Source organism: Anolis carolinensis, chromosome 5 (genome assembly GCF_035594765.1).
Source record: "Anolis carolinensis isolate JA03-04 chromosome 5, rAnoCar3.1.pri, whole genome shotgun sequence".
Lineage (NCBI taxonomy): Eukaryota > Metazoa > Chordata > Lepidosauria > Squamata > Dactyloidae > Anolis > Anolis carolinensis.
Genome location: NC_085845.1, coordinates 48,329,491 through 48,343,966, shown reverse-complemented (window position 1 = coordinate 48,343,966; position 14,476 = coordinate 48,329,491). Strand labels below are relative to the sequence as shown.

At 45.1% G+C, this 14,476-nt stretch overlaps 1 protein-coding gene across 14 annotated transcripts in view; it reads left to right on the top strand.

Annotated features, from left to right (window-relative positions):
• The window catches only part of iqcm (IQ motif containing M), a 151,668-nt gene that overhangs the window by 2,374 nt on the left and 134,818 nt on the right, over positions 1-14,476 (top strand). The window contains exon 1 of one of the 14 annotated variants that reach the window (XM_062981056.1): positions 11,750-11,801. The exons of the other annotated variants lie outside the window; for them this stretch is intronic. The gene's annotated coding sequence lies outside the window, so the exon portion shown is untranslated. Of the gene's footprint in view, positions 1-11,749; positions 11,802-14,476 lie in introns of those variants that run through there. 14 annotated transcript variants of the gene reach the window in all.

The following is a 14,476-nucleotide window of genomic DNA, read 5'->3' as shown; positions in this document are numbered from 1 at the left end:
AGTTTATAGTGTTATAGTCTTGTTTATCAGATGTTCCAAAGGGCGTCCAAAACGTTTGTGTAATGAACGTGTTTAGATAAATAGGAGAACTAATCAGTTTCAGTCACTGAATGTTGGAATAATATGAGTAGGACACATTTAATACCAATAAGCAATGTTGTAGATATTGGCAATTCTACTATAGTTTTTTCTTCAGAGTTAGGCATAATCTGTGCCAAAAATCTGATTTTTCATCAAAGAAGCTATAGTACAATGTCACGTGGAAATGTATGAGCCGGTCCAATATGGATCTATTGTGAATCATGAATTGATGTAGGATAGAACCATCAGTGAATACTAGTCAGGATGAGTTTACATTATTTCCAGATCAGAGTAATTTTACCTTTGTATTAAAGTTGCTGTAAAATACAAGATGGAGGATGAAGTTACATTTATAAAGTGCTGGTGAAGTTCTTATGTGCAACTGGTTGGCCACTGTGAGAAGAGAATGCTGGACAATTTAGATCTTAGGTCTGATCCAGTAGGACTCTTTGTATGTTCTTAGGTTCCCATGCCCATTTTAAGTATTTGTCCAGGATTTGAACCTCAGTTCAACCATGGGAACCCATTGGGTGACCTTAGACAAGTCACATTCCCAGCCTCAGAGGAAGATAAAGCCAAACTCCGGCTGAACAACCTTAGAGTTGATGTAAGTCAGAAAGGACTTGAAGGTGCACAAAAGTTTTCATTTAGGTAGCTGCACTTAGACCAAGGAAATAGACTTGGGCTGATAAAGATCTAGAAGGTTTGTATCCCAGAAAGCTGACCAAAGATAGTTCTGAGACCAAGAAAAGGCAAGTATGTGCTTGCTTGTAAATGTGTGGAGAACAGTAAGCCTTTTTGTCACCAGGGAGACTCCAGAAACACATTAAACTAGGCAAAAACTTTAGCTATCAGTTCATGAGAATTCCAGGGGGCCTGGCCATCACGCCTTATGAACACAGAGTCAAATAAGACAATGTGTTTGTCTGATCTTGTTTGGTGCAAAGGTACTCACCATGACCTGAGTGTAAAAGAATGCTTGGTTTTCCTAACCTTATGTATCTTGTATTTGCCTTTTTTATGACTGGTCAGAGACTAAGGATCTCATCACACTAAGCATGTATCCACTTTAAATACGGTTTTTGCCTCCTGCAGAATTCTGGGGCTTGTAGTTTAGGGTGGGGCCTTTAAACTGCTCAGCCAGACAGGTCCTGGGCCTCACTAAACTACAGACCCCAGATTAAGTGGATCCATGTTCTAATGAGACAGTTAATCTGCAACTATGAGTGCAGAAACATCTTCGTAGATGCATCTATGAGAAAATCCTTTTCTGTTGTGTGTATGGGTAAATTGGTTAATTGCAAGGAATATATTTTCTCTTTCATGTCTATTTTGACCCTGAAAATGCCCTCTAGAATATTTTTAATGCTCCCCAAGGCTATGCATTTCCAAGAAGTAATTGCTAATAGTTATCATACTGCTGGGTTACAACTATAGAACTTTTAAAAAATCGTCTCTAAATTCTTAGGGAGATCCAGAGGTCAGTGAGAGCAGATTTTTAGATGTTCATGACTATTTTGCAAGGTTATAGAACTTCACCAAATTAAACTAAATGCAGCTAATTAACACATCCTGAATAACTTTTTAAAAATGTAAATTACCCACCCCCATTTGGATTGGGATCTCGGCACAGCGGAGAGTAGAAACCCTTTGCCTAATAAAACAATCACGATCCATATTGGATTAAATGAAAAGTTTCATTTGGTGTGAATGGCTATTTCTCTTGAAATGTAAAGGGTAGGCATGAACCCTTCCCTTGGAGTGGGTAGAATCCTAATGTTTTCCTCCAGTGTCTGCAATTTACTTTAAAAAACCCATTCAATTCATGTAATTCCTAATTATGTGAATGGCTTTGTGTCTTTCCCCCATAAAAGATGTAAAGATCTGCATATATAACTATGAGTTTTATTTGAAAAAAGAGTCTAAATTTTAAAACAAATCTAGCAATCAGACTACCAAGCTAGACATTTCATTATAAAACATGATGTATGTTTTACAATCTACAGCCTACAGTGACAAAGCAATTGAACTGTTGTCAGCCCTCCACATTTGCTGTTATTGGAGGCAAAGCAGCCCTATTTTTTAACTTCAGAAGATACATCTCTGGAAATCATTAGATCCTCAAGCTCAAATCTGTGGACAACTTCTGCCAGAAGCTGCCCATAGAATCATGTTGGTGGACCTGCAAATGGCTAGTGAAGGGTTCCGTTTAGGAATTTCTAGGTCCTCCAGTACAGCTCTAGGGAGGAAGTTGACCAAAGAGTCATAGTGAGGACCTAGAGATATATAGAGATAACATATTAATCAAATCCGCAAAAGTAAACCCTGCAAATGTGAATAGTGACACGGACCGAACTATGGACAAAGCATGAGGATGAACGAATCTGATTTTATGTTTGAAACGTATATTTTAATTTACAATGTATTTTAATAGTTTTAACTGTTTTATGTGCTGTTTTATATTGATTTGTATGGGCATCTAATGGTTGCCACTGTTGTAAGCCGCCCTGAGTCCCTTCGGGTGAGAAGGACGGGATATAAATGTGATAAATAAATAGTTGATTGTATCTTCTTATCCAGGCATGGGCAAACTAAGGCCCAGGGGCCGGATGTGGCCCCTTGGGTACTTATCTCAGGCCCAAATTTTCCTTGTACTCTTGGCATAAGGACGTGGTAGCTTGTGTCGAGGGGGGGGGGGAAGGCACACAGCAGCTTAGAGCCCTTCGGAGTACTCTCAGCTACCGCCTGTCTCGTATAATGTCACGACCCAGGCTGCAGAGCACCAATAACCATACACAGAGGCCAGAATCTATCTAATATCTTTATTGAAGGAATATATAAAGTTAATAAAAACAAGTGTAGAAAATAGTCCAGAATTAGACCTTTCAGGAAAGGTCAGAATTAGTCCAAAAAAGCAATGTCCAATAGGAAATATTAAGGTCCAAAGTTGTAATCCAATAACCGAAACACTCACTTTGCCAAGCAAAGTGAGGGGAGATGACAAGGTCCTTTAGTCCATGAAACTTGAGCGAGGCTAGGAAATAACTTGATACTTGAAACAAGGCTTGAACGTGGAACAAGGTAACTAAGAACAAGAACAAGGTCCGTGGAATAACTTGATAAAATCCGTGGTACAAGGCAAGGATTGATCCTGGGAAACAAGGCAAAGTCCGTAGATAAATAAAGGCTGGGAAGCAAGGCGAAGGCTGGATAGCAAGGCAAGGCTTGAGCAGGAGCGAGGCTTGAATCGGAGCGCGCTGTCCAGACACAACTCGCTCCGTAGGCTGACGAATTGACTCCGCGAAGTTACTACGCGGGTAAAACACCTAAATAGAGTCTAACTTTCCCGCCGAAGCAGTTCTCTGGGAATCAGAACCGAAAGCTAAACTCTGAGACCAGATGTGAGACTCCCCAAAGATTCTCACGAGAAGCAGTCTTAATTGGCCACATTCTTAGCTGCAATCCTCGCACTCCTGCGCGAAGCTGATTCCAAACTTCTCTGTTGTTTACAAAACTCCCGGCGCAAGAACACGGGAGAAGTAGGCTCTGGGCTTGTTTGACATACTTCTGGGAGACAACTTTCTTGCAGGTGCAAGGTTCCCAGATCTGCCTGGGAAAGATCTGGCTGAGAGGAATCCAGTTCAGACTGGGAAGGTAAAAAACCCAAGTTTTCATCTTCATCAGGGATTACAATGTCCTGAGCAGGACTACAAGGCCCATGGGTCATCACACTATCCCCCTCCTCAAGGCCCCTCCCAAACTGGGGCCCTCTCCCCGAGGCGCGAGGTCGCGGTTTGGTGGGATAGGTCTGATGAAAGCGACGGGTTAGATCAGGAGCATGGACTGTGGAGGCGTCTTCCCAAGAGCGTTCCTCAGGGCCAAAACCCACCCAGTCAATGAGATATTGTAGGCGGCGGCGGTGAAAGCGAGAATCCAAAATGTCCTCAACCTCGAACTCCTCCTCCCCATTCATCAAAACAGGAGGGGGGGCCGGTTGGTCTGTATCAGGTCGCACACCATCCGCCGGAAGGAGCAGGGAACGGTGAAACACTGGGTGAATGCGCATTGAACGCGGAAGTTGGAGTTTGAAAGTCACGGGGTTTAATTGCGCCACCACTGGATAGGGGCCAATGAAACGGGCATCTAACTTCCGGCAAGGGCGGTGGGAGGGCAGAAAGCGAGTGGACAGGAAAACCCGATCTCCTACCTTGATTTCGAGGCCCGGCTGGCGATGTTTGTCAGCGTGGCGTTTATAGTCCTCCTTGGCTTGGTCCAGTTGCTGGAGCAAAAGTTGTTGCACCGCTGTGAGTTCCTGCAGCCAATCCTCTGCTGCGGGAACTTCTGAAGTTTCAATGACAGGGGGGAAGAAACGTGGATGGAAGCCGTAGTTTGCAAAGAACGGCGTTTCTTTTGTAGAAGCTTGAACTCCATTGTTGTAGGCAAACTCAGACAGTGGTAGCAGAGAAGCCCAATTGTCCTGTTGGTAGTTTACATAACAGCGAAGATACTGCTCCAAAGTGGCATTGGTGCGCTCCGTTTGCCCATCTGTTTGGGGATGATGAGCTGAAGATAAGCGAGAGTCTATGCCCAATAGTTTTTGTAGTGCCTTCCAAAAACGAGAGGTGAATTGAGATCCACGGTCTGTGACTAAACTCTTGGGCAATCCATGTAGTCTGAAAACATGTTGAAGAAATAGATCCGCAGTTTCTTTGGCCGTGGGGAGGCCTTCGCAGGGAATGAAATGGGCTAACTTGGTGAAAAGGTCCACCACCACTAAGATCGTGGTGAATTCACAGGAAGGTGGTAGGTCAGTGATGAAATCCGCGGAAACTATTTCCCATGGGCGAGATGGGGTAGGAAGGGGGTGTAAAAGCCCTGAGGGCTTCTCCCTTCGTATCTTGGAGCGCTGGCATACTGGGCAGGTGTTGACATATTTTTCCACATCCTTGCGGATCTTGGGCCACCAAAAATCCCTTAGGATCAAATGCATAGTTTTAAATAGTCCGAAGTGTCCTGCTGGTTTGCAGTCATGACACAGACGAAGCGCTTTTTCCCTGCCCGGTCCGGGTGGGATATAAACATGATTTCTATAGCAGAGCAGCCCATCTTTAAGCGAAAAGGGAAAATGCAGACCTTGGCGAAGTTGGTCCTGCGCCCAGGCATCTGCTTGCTGACTAGCCCTGATTTCTTGAGCACAGATGGGTCCTGGAGTAGGGGAAGTTGAACCAATGGGAATGGATTTGGTGTTCCCCACCGTGAGCGTGGCAAAGTTCTCGGGTTGTAGCAGTTGGGATTCAAAGGTCTCCTTGCGTCCTGCAGCGTATTCCGGTTTACGTGACAGGGCGTCTGCTTGCTTGGTTTGGGCTGGGGTCACATAATGGATCTGGAAGTTGAAACGTTCAAAGAATAAAGCCCAACGTTGCTGCCTCTGATTTAGTTTGCGGGCAGTTCTTAGATGTTCTAGATTACGATGATCAGTGTGGACTTCAATGGGAAATTTGGCCCCTTCTAGCCAATGTCTCCAAGTTTCAAAGGCTGCCTTTATGGCCAGTAGTTCTTTTTCCCAAATGGTGTAATTCCTCTCTGGTGTGGTTAGTTGACGAGAATAAAAGGCACAGGGATGGAGGTGATCTCCCACCGGTTGTAAGAGTACAGCCCCAATTGCCACATCAGAGGCGTCCGCTTGCACCACAAAAGGGGTTCCAGGATTTGGGTGCTGTAGAATTGGCTGGGAGGTGAATAGTTTCTTTAGTTGCTGGAACCCTTTCTCTGCTTGATCAGTCCAGCGGAAAGGCTGCTTTCCACGGATGCAGCTAGTGATGGGGTCGGACCAGCGGGCAAAATCTGGAATGAACTTGCGGTAATAGTTCGCGAACCCCAAGAAACGCTGCACCTCTTTCTTGTTAGTTGGCGCCCGCCATTCCAATACTGCTGAAACCTTGGCTGGATCCATGGAAAGCCCTAGAGGCGAGATGCGGTAACCAAGGAAATCTACCTCTTGTAGATCAAAGGCGCATTTTTCCAGCTTGGCATAAAGTCCATGATCCCGCAATCGTTGTAACACCATTTTGACGTGGTTCTCATGTTCTGATTGTGATCTAGAAAACACCAAAAAATCGTCCAGGTAGATTATCAAGAACCTGTCTAGATAGTCCTGAAAAATGTCATTGACAAAATGCTGGAACGTTGCGGGGGCTCCGCATAAACCGAAATTCATAACTCGGGACTCAAATAATCCGAATTTGGTCTGGAAGGCGGTCTTCCACTCGTCCCCTTCCCTGATGCGAACTAAGTTGTAAGCCCCCCGAAGATCCAGCTTGGTGTAAACCTTGGCTCCTCGAAGCCGATCCAGTAGATCCGAGATTAAGGGCAGGGGATAGCTGTTCCGCTTGGTGATATTGTTCAATGCTCTGTAGTCCACCACCAAGCGTAGTTCCCCTGACTTCTTCTTCACAAACATCACTGGGGAGGCGGCTGGGGATTGAGAGGGTCTGATGAATCCCTTGCGAAGGTTTGTCTCTAGGAATTCCCTGAGAGCTTCTTGCTCTGGTTCAGTCAGGGAGTAGAGATGCCCTCGCGGGATCGGGGCCCCCTCCACCAAGTCAATGGCACAGTCATAAGGTCTATGTGGGGGTAATTTTTCGGCTTCTTTCTCATTGAATACATCCCAATACTCGGAGTACTTCTTTGGCAAGGTGATGATGGGCTCGGTGTCTGTGGCATGGCATACCTTGGCTACGAGGCAATGGTTTTGGCAGTACGGTGAAGCAAACTGCAGTTCTCTGTTGGACCAGGAGATGTTAGGGTCGTGGAGAGTCAGCCATGGAATTCCCAAAATCACAGGGAAATGGGGGACCTCGGTAACAAAGAAGGAAATCTCTTCCATATGTTCCCTTATCCACATCCTGGTGGGTTCCGACCACTGACTTACGGGGCCCGTCTTGAGGGGGCGGCCGTCTATGGCTTGCACCACACGGGCATTCTTGAAATCATGATATTGTAATCCCAGAGAGTCGGCATACTCTCTATCGATGAAATTGTTGGTAGCTCCAGAGTCTATCATGGCGTGGATCATGACGGGTCCCCTTTTTGCTGACCATAATGTGACCACGAGAAGGAACAGGACCCCGGTTGGCGGCTCTTGAATGGATTTTTTGACCGGGTTGGCGAGCCTCTCTACACCCGGTCGTTGGCTTCCCCCGCCGGCTGTGTGCCAGTCGGCTCAGATGCCTTCGTCTCCGTGGAGGTCGCCGCCGCAAGACGGGCGGCAGGCTTCCCTTTGGCTGGGCACTCTCTGGCGAAGTGGCCCCCGTTCCCGCAGTACCAACAGAGGTTTAAGCGTTGACGACGGGCCTTCTCGGCGGCATCTAGTCTGGGACGCACATTGCCCAACTGCATCGGCACCTCCTCGCCTCCTCTGGGGTATGGGGTTGGCGGTGGGGGTCTCCACACTGGACGTGGCTGAACGCTGGCGGGAGCGGGGGGTTTTGCCCCGGCTCTACTGCCCTGGCCTCGAACCCACTGTTTCCTGTTGGCAATCATGACTTCAGCCCGTAAACATTGATCAATGAGTGCCTCGAGGGTCTGGGGAGGATCCACCTTGGAGATTTCTTCCAGCATTTCAATGTTGAGACCCTCCCGGAATTGTCCTCTGAGGGCTACATCGTTCCAGCCGGTGTTGTGGGCCAGCACTCGGAACTCGGCTATATACTGAGACATAGGTCTGTCTCCTTGGAAAAGGCGACGGAGTTTGTGACCGGCTGCCTCCAAATTGTCCTCGATTCCCCAAGTCTCCTTGAGGTGGTCCAAGAAGTGTTGCGCTGATCTTAGGTGTGGAGAGGCTTGGTCGAACAGTGCCGTCGCCCAGCTGGCCGCTGGCCCGTCTAGAAGACTGTAAACCCACGCCACTTTGATGTCTTCTTGGGGAAACTCGGCATCACGGGCCTCTAGATAAGCTTGACATTGGCGACGGAAAACATGAACCTTAGAAGCTTCTCCAGTAAACTTGGTAGGCAACGCCATGGCCGGGAGGCGGATTCCGCGCTCCCGCAAGCCCTTTATTTCTCCATCCTGGGCGTTGAGTCTGTCGCGGATGCGATCCACTTCGTCCTTGCTGATGGTGTAGCTCAGTGGCTGCCCACCGGGCACGGTTCCGGTAGACATTCTGGCCGAGGTTAATTGGTGCTTAGGGTGGCGGAGTCAAACTGTCACGACCCAGGCTGCAGAGCACCAATAACCATACACAGAGGCCAGAATCTATCTAATATCTTTATTGAAGGAATATATAAAGTTAATAAAAACAAGTGTAGAAAATAGTCCAGAATTAGACCTTTCAGGAAAGGTCAGAATTAGTCCAAAAAAGCAATGTCCAATAGGAAATATTAAGGTCCAAAGTTGTAATCCAATAACCGAAACACTCACTTTGCCAAGCAAAGTGAGGGGAGATGACAAGGTCCTTTAGTCCATGAAACTTGAGCGAGGCTAGGAAATAACTTGATACTTGAAACAAGGCTTGAACGTGGAACAAGGTAACTAAGAACAAGAACAAGGTCCGTGGAATAACTTGATAAAATCCGTGGTACAAGGCAAGGATTGATCCTGGGAAACAAGGCAAAGTCCGTAGATAAACAAAGGCTGGGAAGCAAGGCGAAGGCTGGATAGCAAGGCAAGGCTTGAGCAGGAGCGAGGCTTGAATCGGAGCGCGCTGTCCAGACACAACTCGCTCCGTAGGCTGACGAATTGACTCCGCGAAGTTACTACGCGGGTAAAACACCTAAATAGAGTCTAACTTTCCCGCCGAAGCAGTTCTCTGGGAATCAGAACCGAAAGCTAAACTCTGAGACCAGATGTGAGACTCCCCAAAGATTCTCACGAGAAGCAGTCTTAATTGGCCACATTCTTAGCTGCAATCCTCGCACTCCTGCGCGAAGCTGATTCCAAACTTCTCTGTTGTTTACAAAACTCCCGGCGCAAGAACACGGGAGAAGTAGGCTCTGGGCTTGTTTGACATACTTCTGGGAGACAACTTTCTTGCAGGTGCAAGGTTCCCAGATCTGCCTGGGAAAGATCTGGCTGAGAGGAATCCAGTTCAGACTGGGAAGGTAAAAAACCCAAGTTTTCATCTTCATCAGGGATTACAATGTCCTGAGCAGGACTACAAGGCCCATGGGTCATCACACATAATACCAAGAGGATGACCTGAGGATTGGGGGAGAAGAATCGGGTGGGAGGATCGGGGCAGTCTCTGTGTGTCTTGCCTTTCTCCCAGCATGAGATGAACAGTCCCATCCTTATGCCGGGAAAACAACCTGAGGATGACACAGGCCCTGCCCTGCCCTTTCCTGCTCCTCCCTGACCCACCCCACCCAGTATGTGCCTGGCCCTCCTGTAAAGGACTGTGGGGAATATTGGGATCTGCATTGAAAGAAGAGAGACTGCCCCCTCAAAATGTTGCTAATGGAAGTAATTTTATCTGTGGATGCAAGCCATGGTATTTTCAAATGCAGAGTAATGTTTGAAGTTCTCATTTTAAAAATAATTGTTTGCTGTTATGCGATTGTAATTTATTATGCCTGCAAAAACCTGGGGACACTCTGGAAACTGAGATGATTCATTTTAAGTGTTTTATTCTAGTGAGCAAAATTTTAATCAGTCAGTTTTTCTAATCCCTGCTCTGTAACTGGCACACACTATAAAATTGGGAAGGTCACTCCATCTGCTCTGCTTTTCATCAATACAATCATTAAAGAGAACTGTGTGCCTGATTAATATTTTTGCTTATTTGCTTTGTCGAGATCCTAAAGAAATAAGAGGAAGCTACACATGGTTGAAATATTTTCTCCTTTAGGATATTGAAGAACAGTATTCAATGTGTAACAATTTATTGTAATGAATTATAACCAGCAAATGAATGAGTTATAAAATGATTGCTATAATTTACAAAGCTCTTGGCCACCTTTGTTGGATTCATTTGAAAACACTATATCATACTATTTAGCTTTCCCTTGAAACTTTCAAGTATGGGTGGGAAATAATAGTGGCTTTACATATGGTATTGGTTCACTGACAGTAACACTGGCATCGAATTTAATAATGATCCAGTTCAGCTCATAGGTTTTGCATTAATGAAACAGCCCAATCCCTGCTTTCAGTTAAAAGAATATCAACATTGGAGTACAAAAGACAATTTCTTGGTGAAATCTTAGGAGTTGCTGCCACTTCAGAGTAAAGTGGAATTCTCTTACAATTTGTCGACCATCCTTCTTGTATGCAGATAATATTGTTGTATCTTTAACAAAATACCAACCACAAAGCTTCTACTTCTAATATTCTTAGGTTTTTTTGTGGGACCAGATGTGACAGGGAATATGGCCCTCCAAGATCTCCTGAGTGAGTTAATGAATCTCACTATCTTTACTCAGTTGCCCATAAAATAAATCATATTGTACTGATCTTTAACATGTCTGTTTCGTCCACACCAGATTCAAAACACTTGAGTCTCATTTGAAGAAGAGTTTGGAGAGTTAATTCTCTGGTTGAGATAAAATAATGAAGTGAGCTCAAGGATAGGCATTAATTCCATTTACCTTCTGAAATCACCTAATCACAGTTATGGTAGCTGTGAAAAGAAACACCTACATCTTTCTTTTATTTTCATGTTTTAAACCCAGATATTTATTTTAAACAAATCCAGAATTCAGGGAGTGAGTCATCTTTAATAGCACTTTAGAAGACTTTCCAACAAACTAAATAGGTAGAATGCCACAATAGAAGAAAACTTAATTTTTTAATGCAAGTCTGGATGTTTTAGTCATAAAACCTGAAACAACTTATCCACAGGTCAATGTGACTACTATAATTTATTGAAAAGGACGAATCCACATCTCTGCATAGAATGGTGAAAGGCAAGACTTTAGTCTGTCCCGGGAGAACCTAAAAGAAGCACCAATCCCCTCTTCTCTATGTTATTGTGCCACTTCTGCCCCTTTTGAATATCTGAACACAGAAATGGCAGTGGCAATCAGAGGTGGCTTGTCTCCTTATGCTGCATCGATGTTTTCCCTCTTCATGAAATGACCCTAGCATCATAATTTACAACTTTGGATCCCAAACCTGCTTTTTGGGATGGAGTCGACTTATACATGAGTATACATGCTACTCCTAGTTACCACAGCATTTCTCCATTCCAGCAGTATAATAAGGGATGAATAATTTTGCTACTATTGTTAAATATTTGAGAAACAGAAATCCCTGCTGTTCTACTGCAAATCCCTTGCTGATCTAGCATCAGGACCAATCCAGCCTCTTTTTGTCTCTGCTGTGGTATACCAAAATAAAGTATCTGAACCATGTGCTTAGAATCTAACCTTTAGATACAGCCTATCTTCACACAATAGAACAATGGATTCAATTAGCAAAACATGACTTCTCATTTAGGTCCAATTTTACAAAGTTAAAGCAATTTAGAAACCAGTCAAGAATAAATGTAATTCTATTTTAATGACCAGCTCATGGCAAGAAATGCCTTTCTAGAAAATGTCTCTGTTCTTCTGCCATTGATTCTATGATCTCACATTCCATTGGTATTAAAGGAAGAGTCTCATATTACTTCTGTGATGTCACAGAGCAAAAGTAGTTCTAAACTCTACCAGCTCATTCTAATCTTCTAGAAAAAACTATCTACTCTAGAAGATTAGAATGAGCTGGTAGGGTATCTAAATGTGAGTGTTGAATTTTGGTATTTCCTAAAATATTACTAGTTTTTGGCTGATATATGATTGTTTATTTACGTAAAGATCTGGAATGTCAGCCTGGTGAGTTTTAAGGAAGGTTCTATTCTAATGGCTGTGATCAAGCCGCTGTTGAAAAAGCCATCATTGGATCCCACTCAATTCGGAAACTTTCGGCCTATTTCCAATCTCCCCTATTTGGGCAAGGTCTTGGAACATGTGGTTGCCTCGCAGCTCCAGGGATTCTTGGTGGACACTGATTTTCTGGATCCGGCACAGTCTGGCTTCAGGCCGGGGCATGGTACCGAGACAGCCTTGGTCGCCTTAGTCGATGATCTTCGCCGGGAACTGGACAGGGGGAGTGTGTCCCTGCTGGTTCTGCTGGACCTCTCAGCGGCCTTCGATACCATCGATCACGGTATCCTTCTGGGACGCCTCGCAGGAATGGGACTTGGAGGTACTGTCCTGCAGTGGCTTCACTCATTCCTGGAGGGTCGGTCCCAGATGGTGTCATTGGGGGACGCCTGCTCGGCCCCACAACCGTTGACTTGTGGGGTCCCGCAGGGTTCTGTATTGTCTCCCATGTTGTTTAACATCTACATGAAGCCGCTGGGAGAGATCATCAGGAGTTTCGGGGTCCGGTGTCATCTGTACGCAGATGATGTCCAGCTCTGTCACTCCTTCCCACCTGTCACTAAGGAGGCTGTTCAGGTCCTGAACCGGTGCTTGGCCGCTGTGTCGGACTGGATGAGGGCCAACAAATTGAAATTGAATCCAGACAAGACAGAGGTCCTCCTGGTCAGTCGGAAGGCTGAACAGGGAATAGGGTTACAGCCTGTGCTGGATGGGGTCACACTCCCCCTGAAGGCGCAGGTGCGCAGTCTGGGGGTGATCCTAGACTCATCGTTGAGCCTGGAGCCCCAGGTCTCAGCGGTGGCTAGGGGAGCCTTCGCACAATTAAAACTTGTGCGCCAGCTGCGACCGTACCTTGGGAAGCCAGACTTGGCCACGGTGGTCCACGCCCTTGTTACATCCCGTTTAGACTACTGCAATGCACTCTACGTGGGGCTGCCTTTGAAGACTGTTCGGAAGCTTCAGTTAGTCCAACGGGAGGCTGCCAGGTTAATAACTGGAGCGGCGTACAGGGAGCGTACCACTCCTCTGTTACGTCAGCTCCACTGGCTGCCGATTAGCTACCGAGCACAATTCAAGGTGCTGGCTTTAGCCTATAAAGCTCTAAACGGTTCCGGCCCAGCTTATCTGTCTGAACATGTCTCCCGCTATGACCCACCTCGAAGCTTAAGATCGTCGGATGAGGCCCTGCTCGCGGTCCCGTCAGCCTCACAGGTGCGGCTGGCGGGGACGAGAGACAGGGCCTTTTCAGTAGTGGCTCCCCGCCTATGGAATGCCCTCCCCATTGAAGTCAGGCAGGCTCCCTCCCTCCTATCCTTCCGTAGGAAGGTAAAAACTTGGTTGTGGGGCCAGGCTTTCGAATAAGAATCAGCAGCATTAATTACTATTATGTATACTGGAACTCAATTGACAGAACCAGTCTTTTAAACTTGTACACGCCTATCTATATTTTATAAATGCATTTTATGAATGTTATATGTAAGTTAATTTTTTATCTGATTTATAGTGTATTGTACTGTTTTTATATGTCTGTTTTATTGTAAGCCACCCTGAGTCCCCTGTTGGGTGGGAAGGGCGGGATATAAATATTGTAATAAATAAATAAATAAATAAATATGTACAGATGAAGTCATATTTACTTGTAGATGGAGAGGTTGATAATCATACTACAATCCGGTACCAAAATCTGCAGACAGAATAATCTTATCACATTTGAAGCAAAGCTTTTGAGGTGTTCATTTACTGAACTATGAGTCATGTATTTGTTGCTGTTCTGTACCTTCATGTTGATTTCAACATGTCGACTCTAAACCCATCATATTATAGGGTTTTCTTGGCAAGGAGTTGGATTTGCCTTTCTCTACTCTGAGGCTAAAAGAGAATTACCCAAGGTCAATTAGTGGATTTCATTGGTGAGGGGGGATTTCTGAGTGGTATCTAGTCATGGTCCAATGTTTAAACCACTATATCAAGTATTGTATTCATAAGAAAATCCAATAAGACTAAATCCCTATTAAAACATGCTCGATTATTCTTTGATGTGCTGCACAGCCATTTTTTCTGAACATGAATATGGGGCAACAGAAACAATTCTCCCGTCTATGCTTAATTTAAACTTGAATTGAATGAAAAGACTATGCTTGAATACTGAGGAATCAAGTAATAGTTATTATACACATCGGAATGTGCCTGAATCAGAAGGTACTTGGAGCTGTTCTTGTAAGCTAACAGCTATAATCAGAAACAGAAGACAATCAAGACACTCTTCACTCATGTGTGGTTTCTGGACTGTATGGTCATGTTCTAGCAGCATTTTCTCCTGACTTTTCATCTGCATCTGTGGCAGGCATCTTCATAGGATCTGATGGTAGTAAAGCAAGTGGCGTATATATACCTGTGGAATGTCTTCCATTGCCTCACTACAAGCTACTTCCAGTGGGATAATGATTTCTATGATCAGAAAGATGAGGTAACCATGGGGAGCTCTCTTTGCCCAATAATAGCAAACTTTTATAAGGAACACTTTGAGAAAC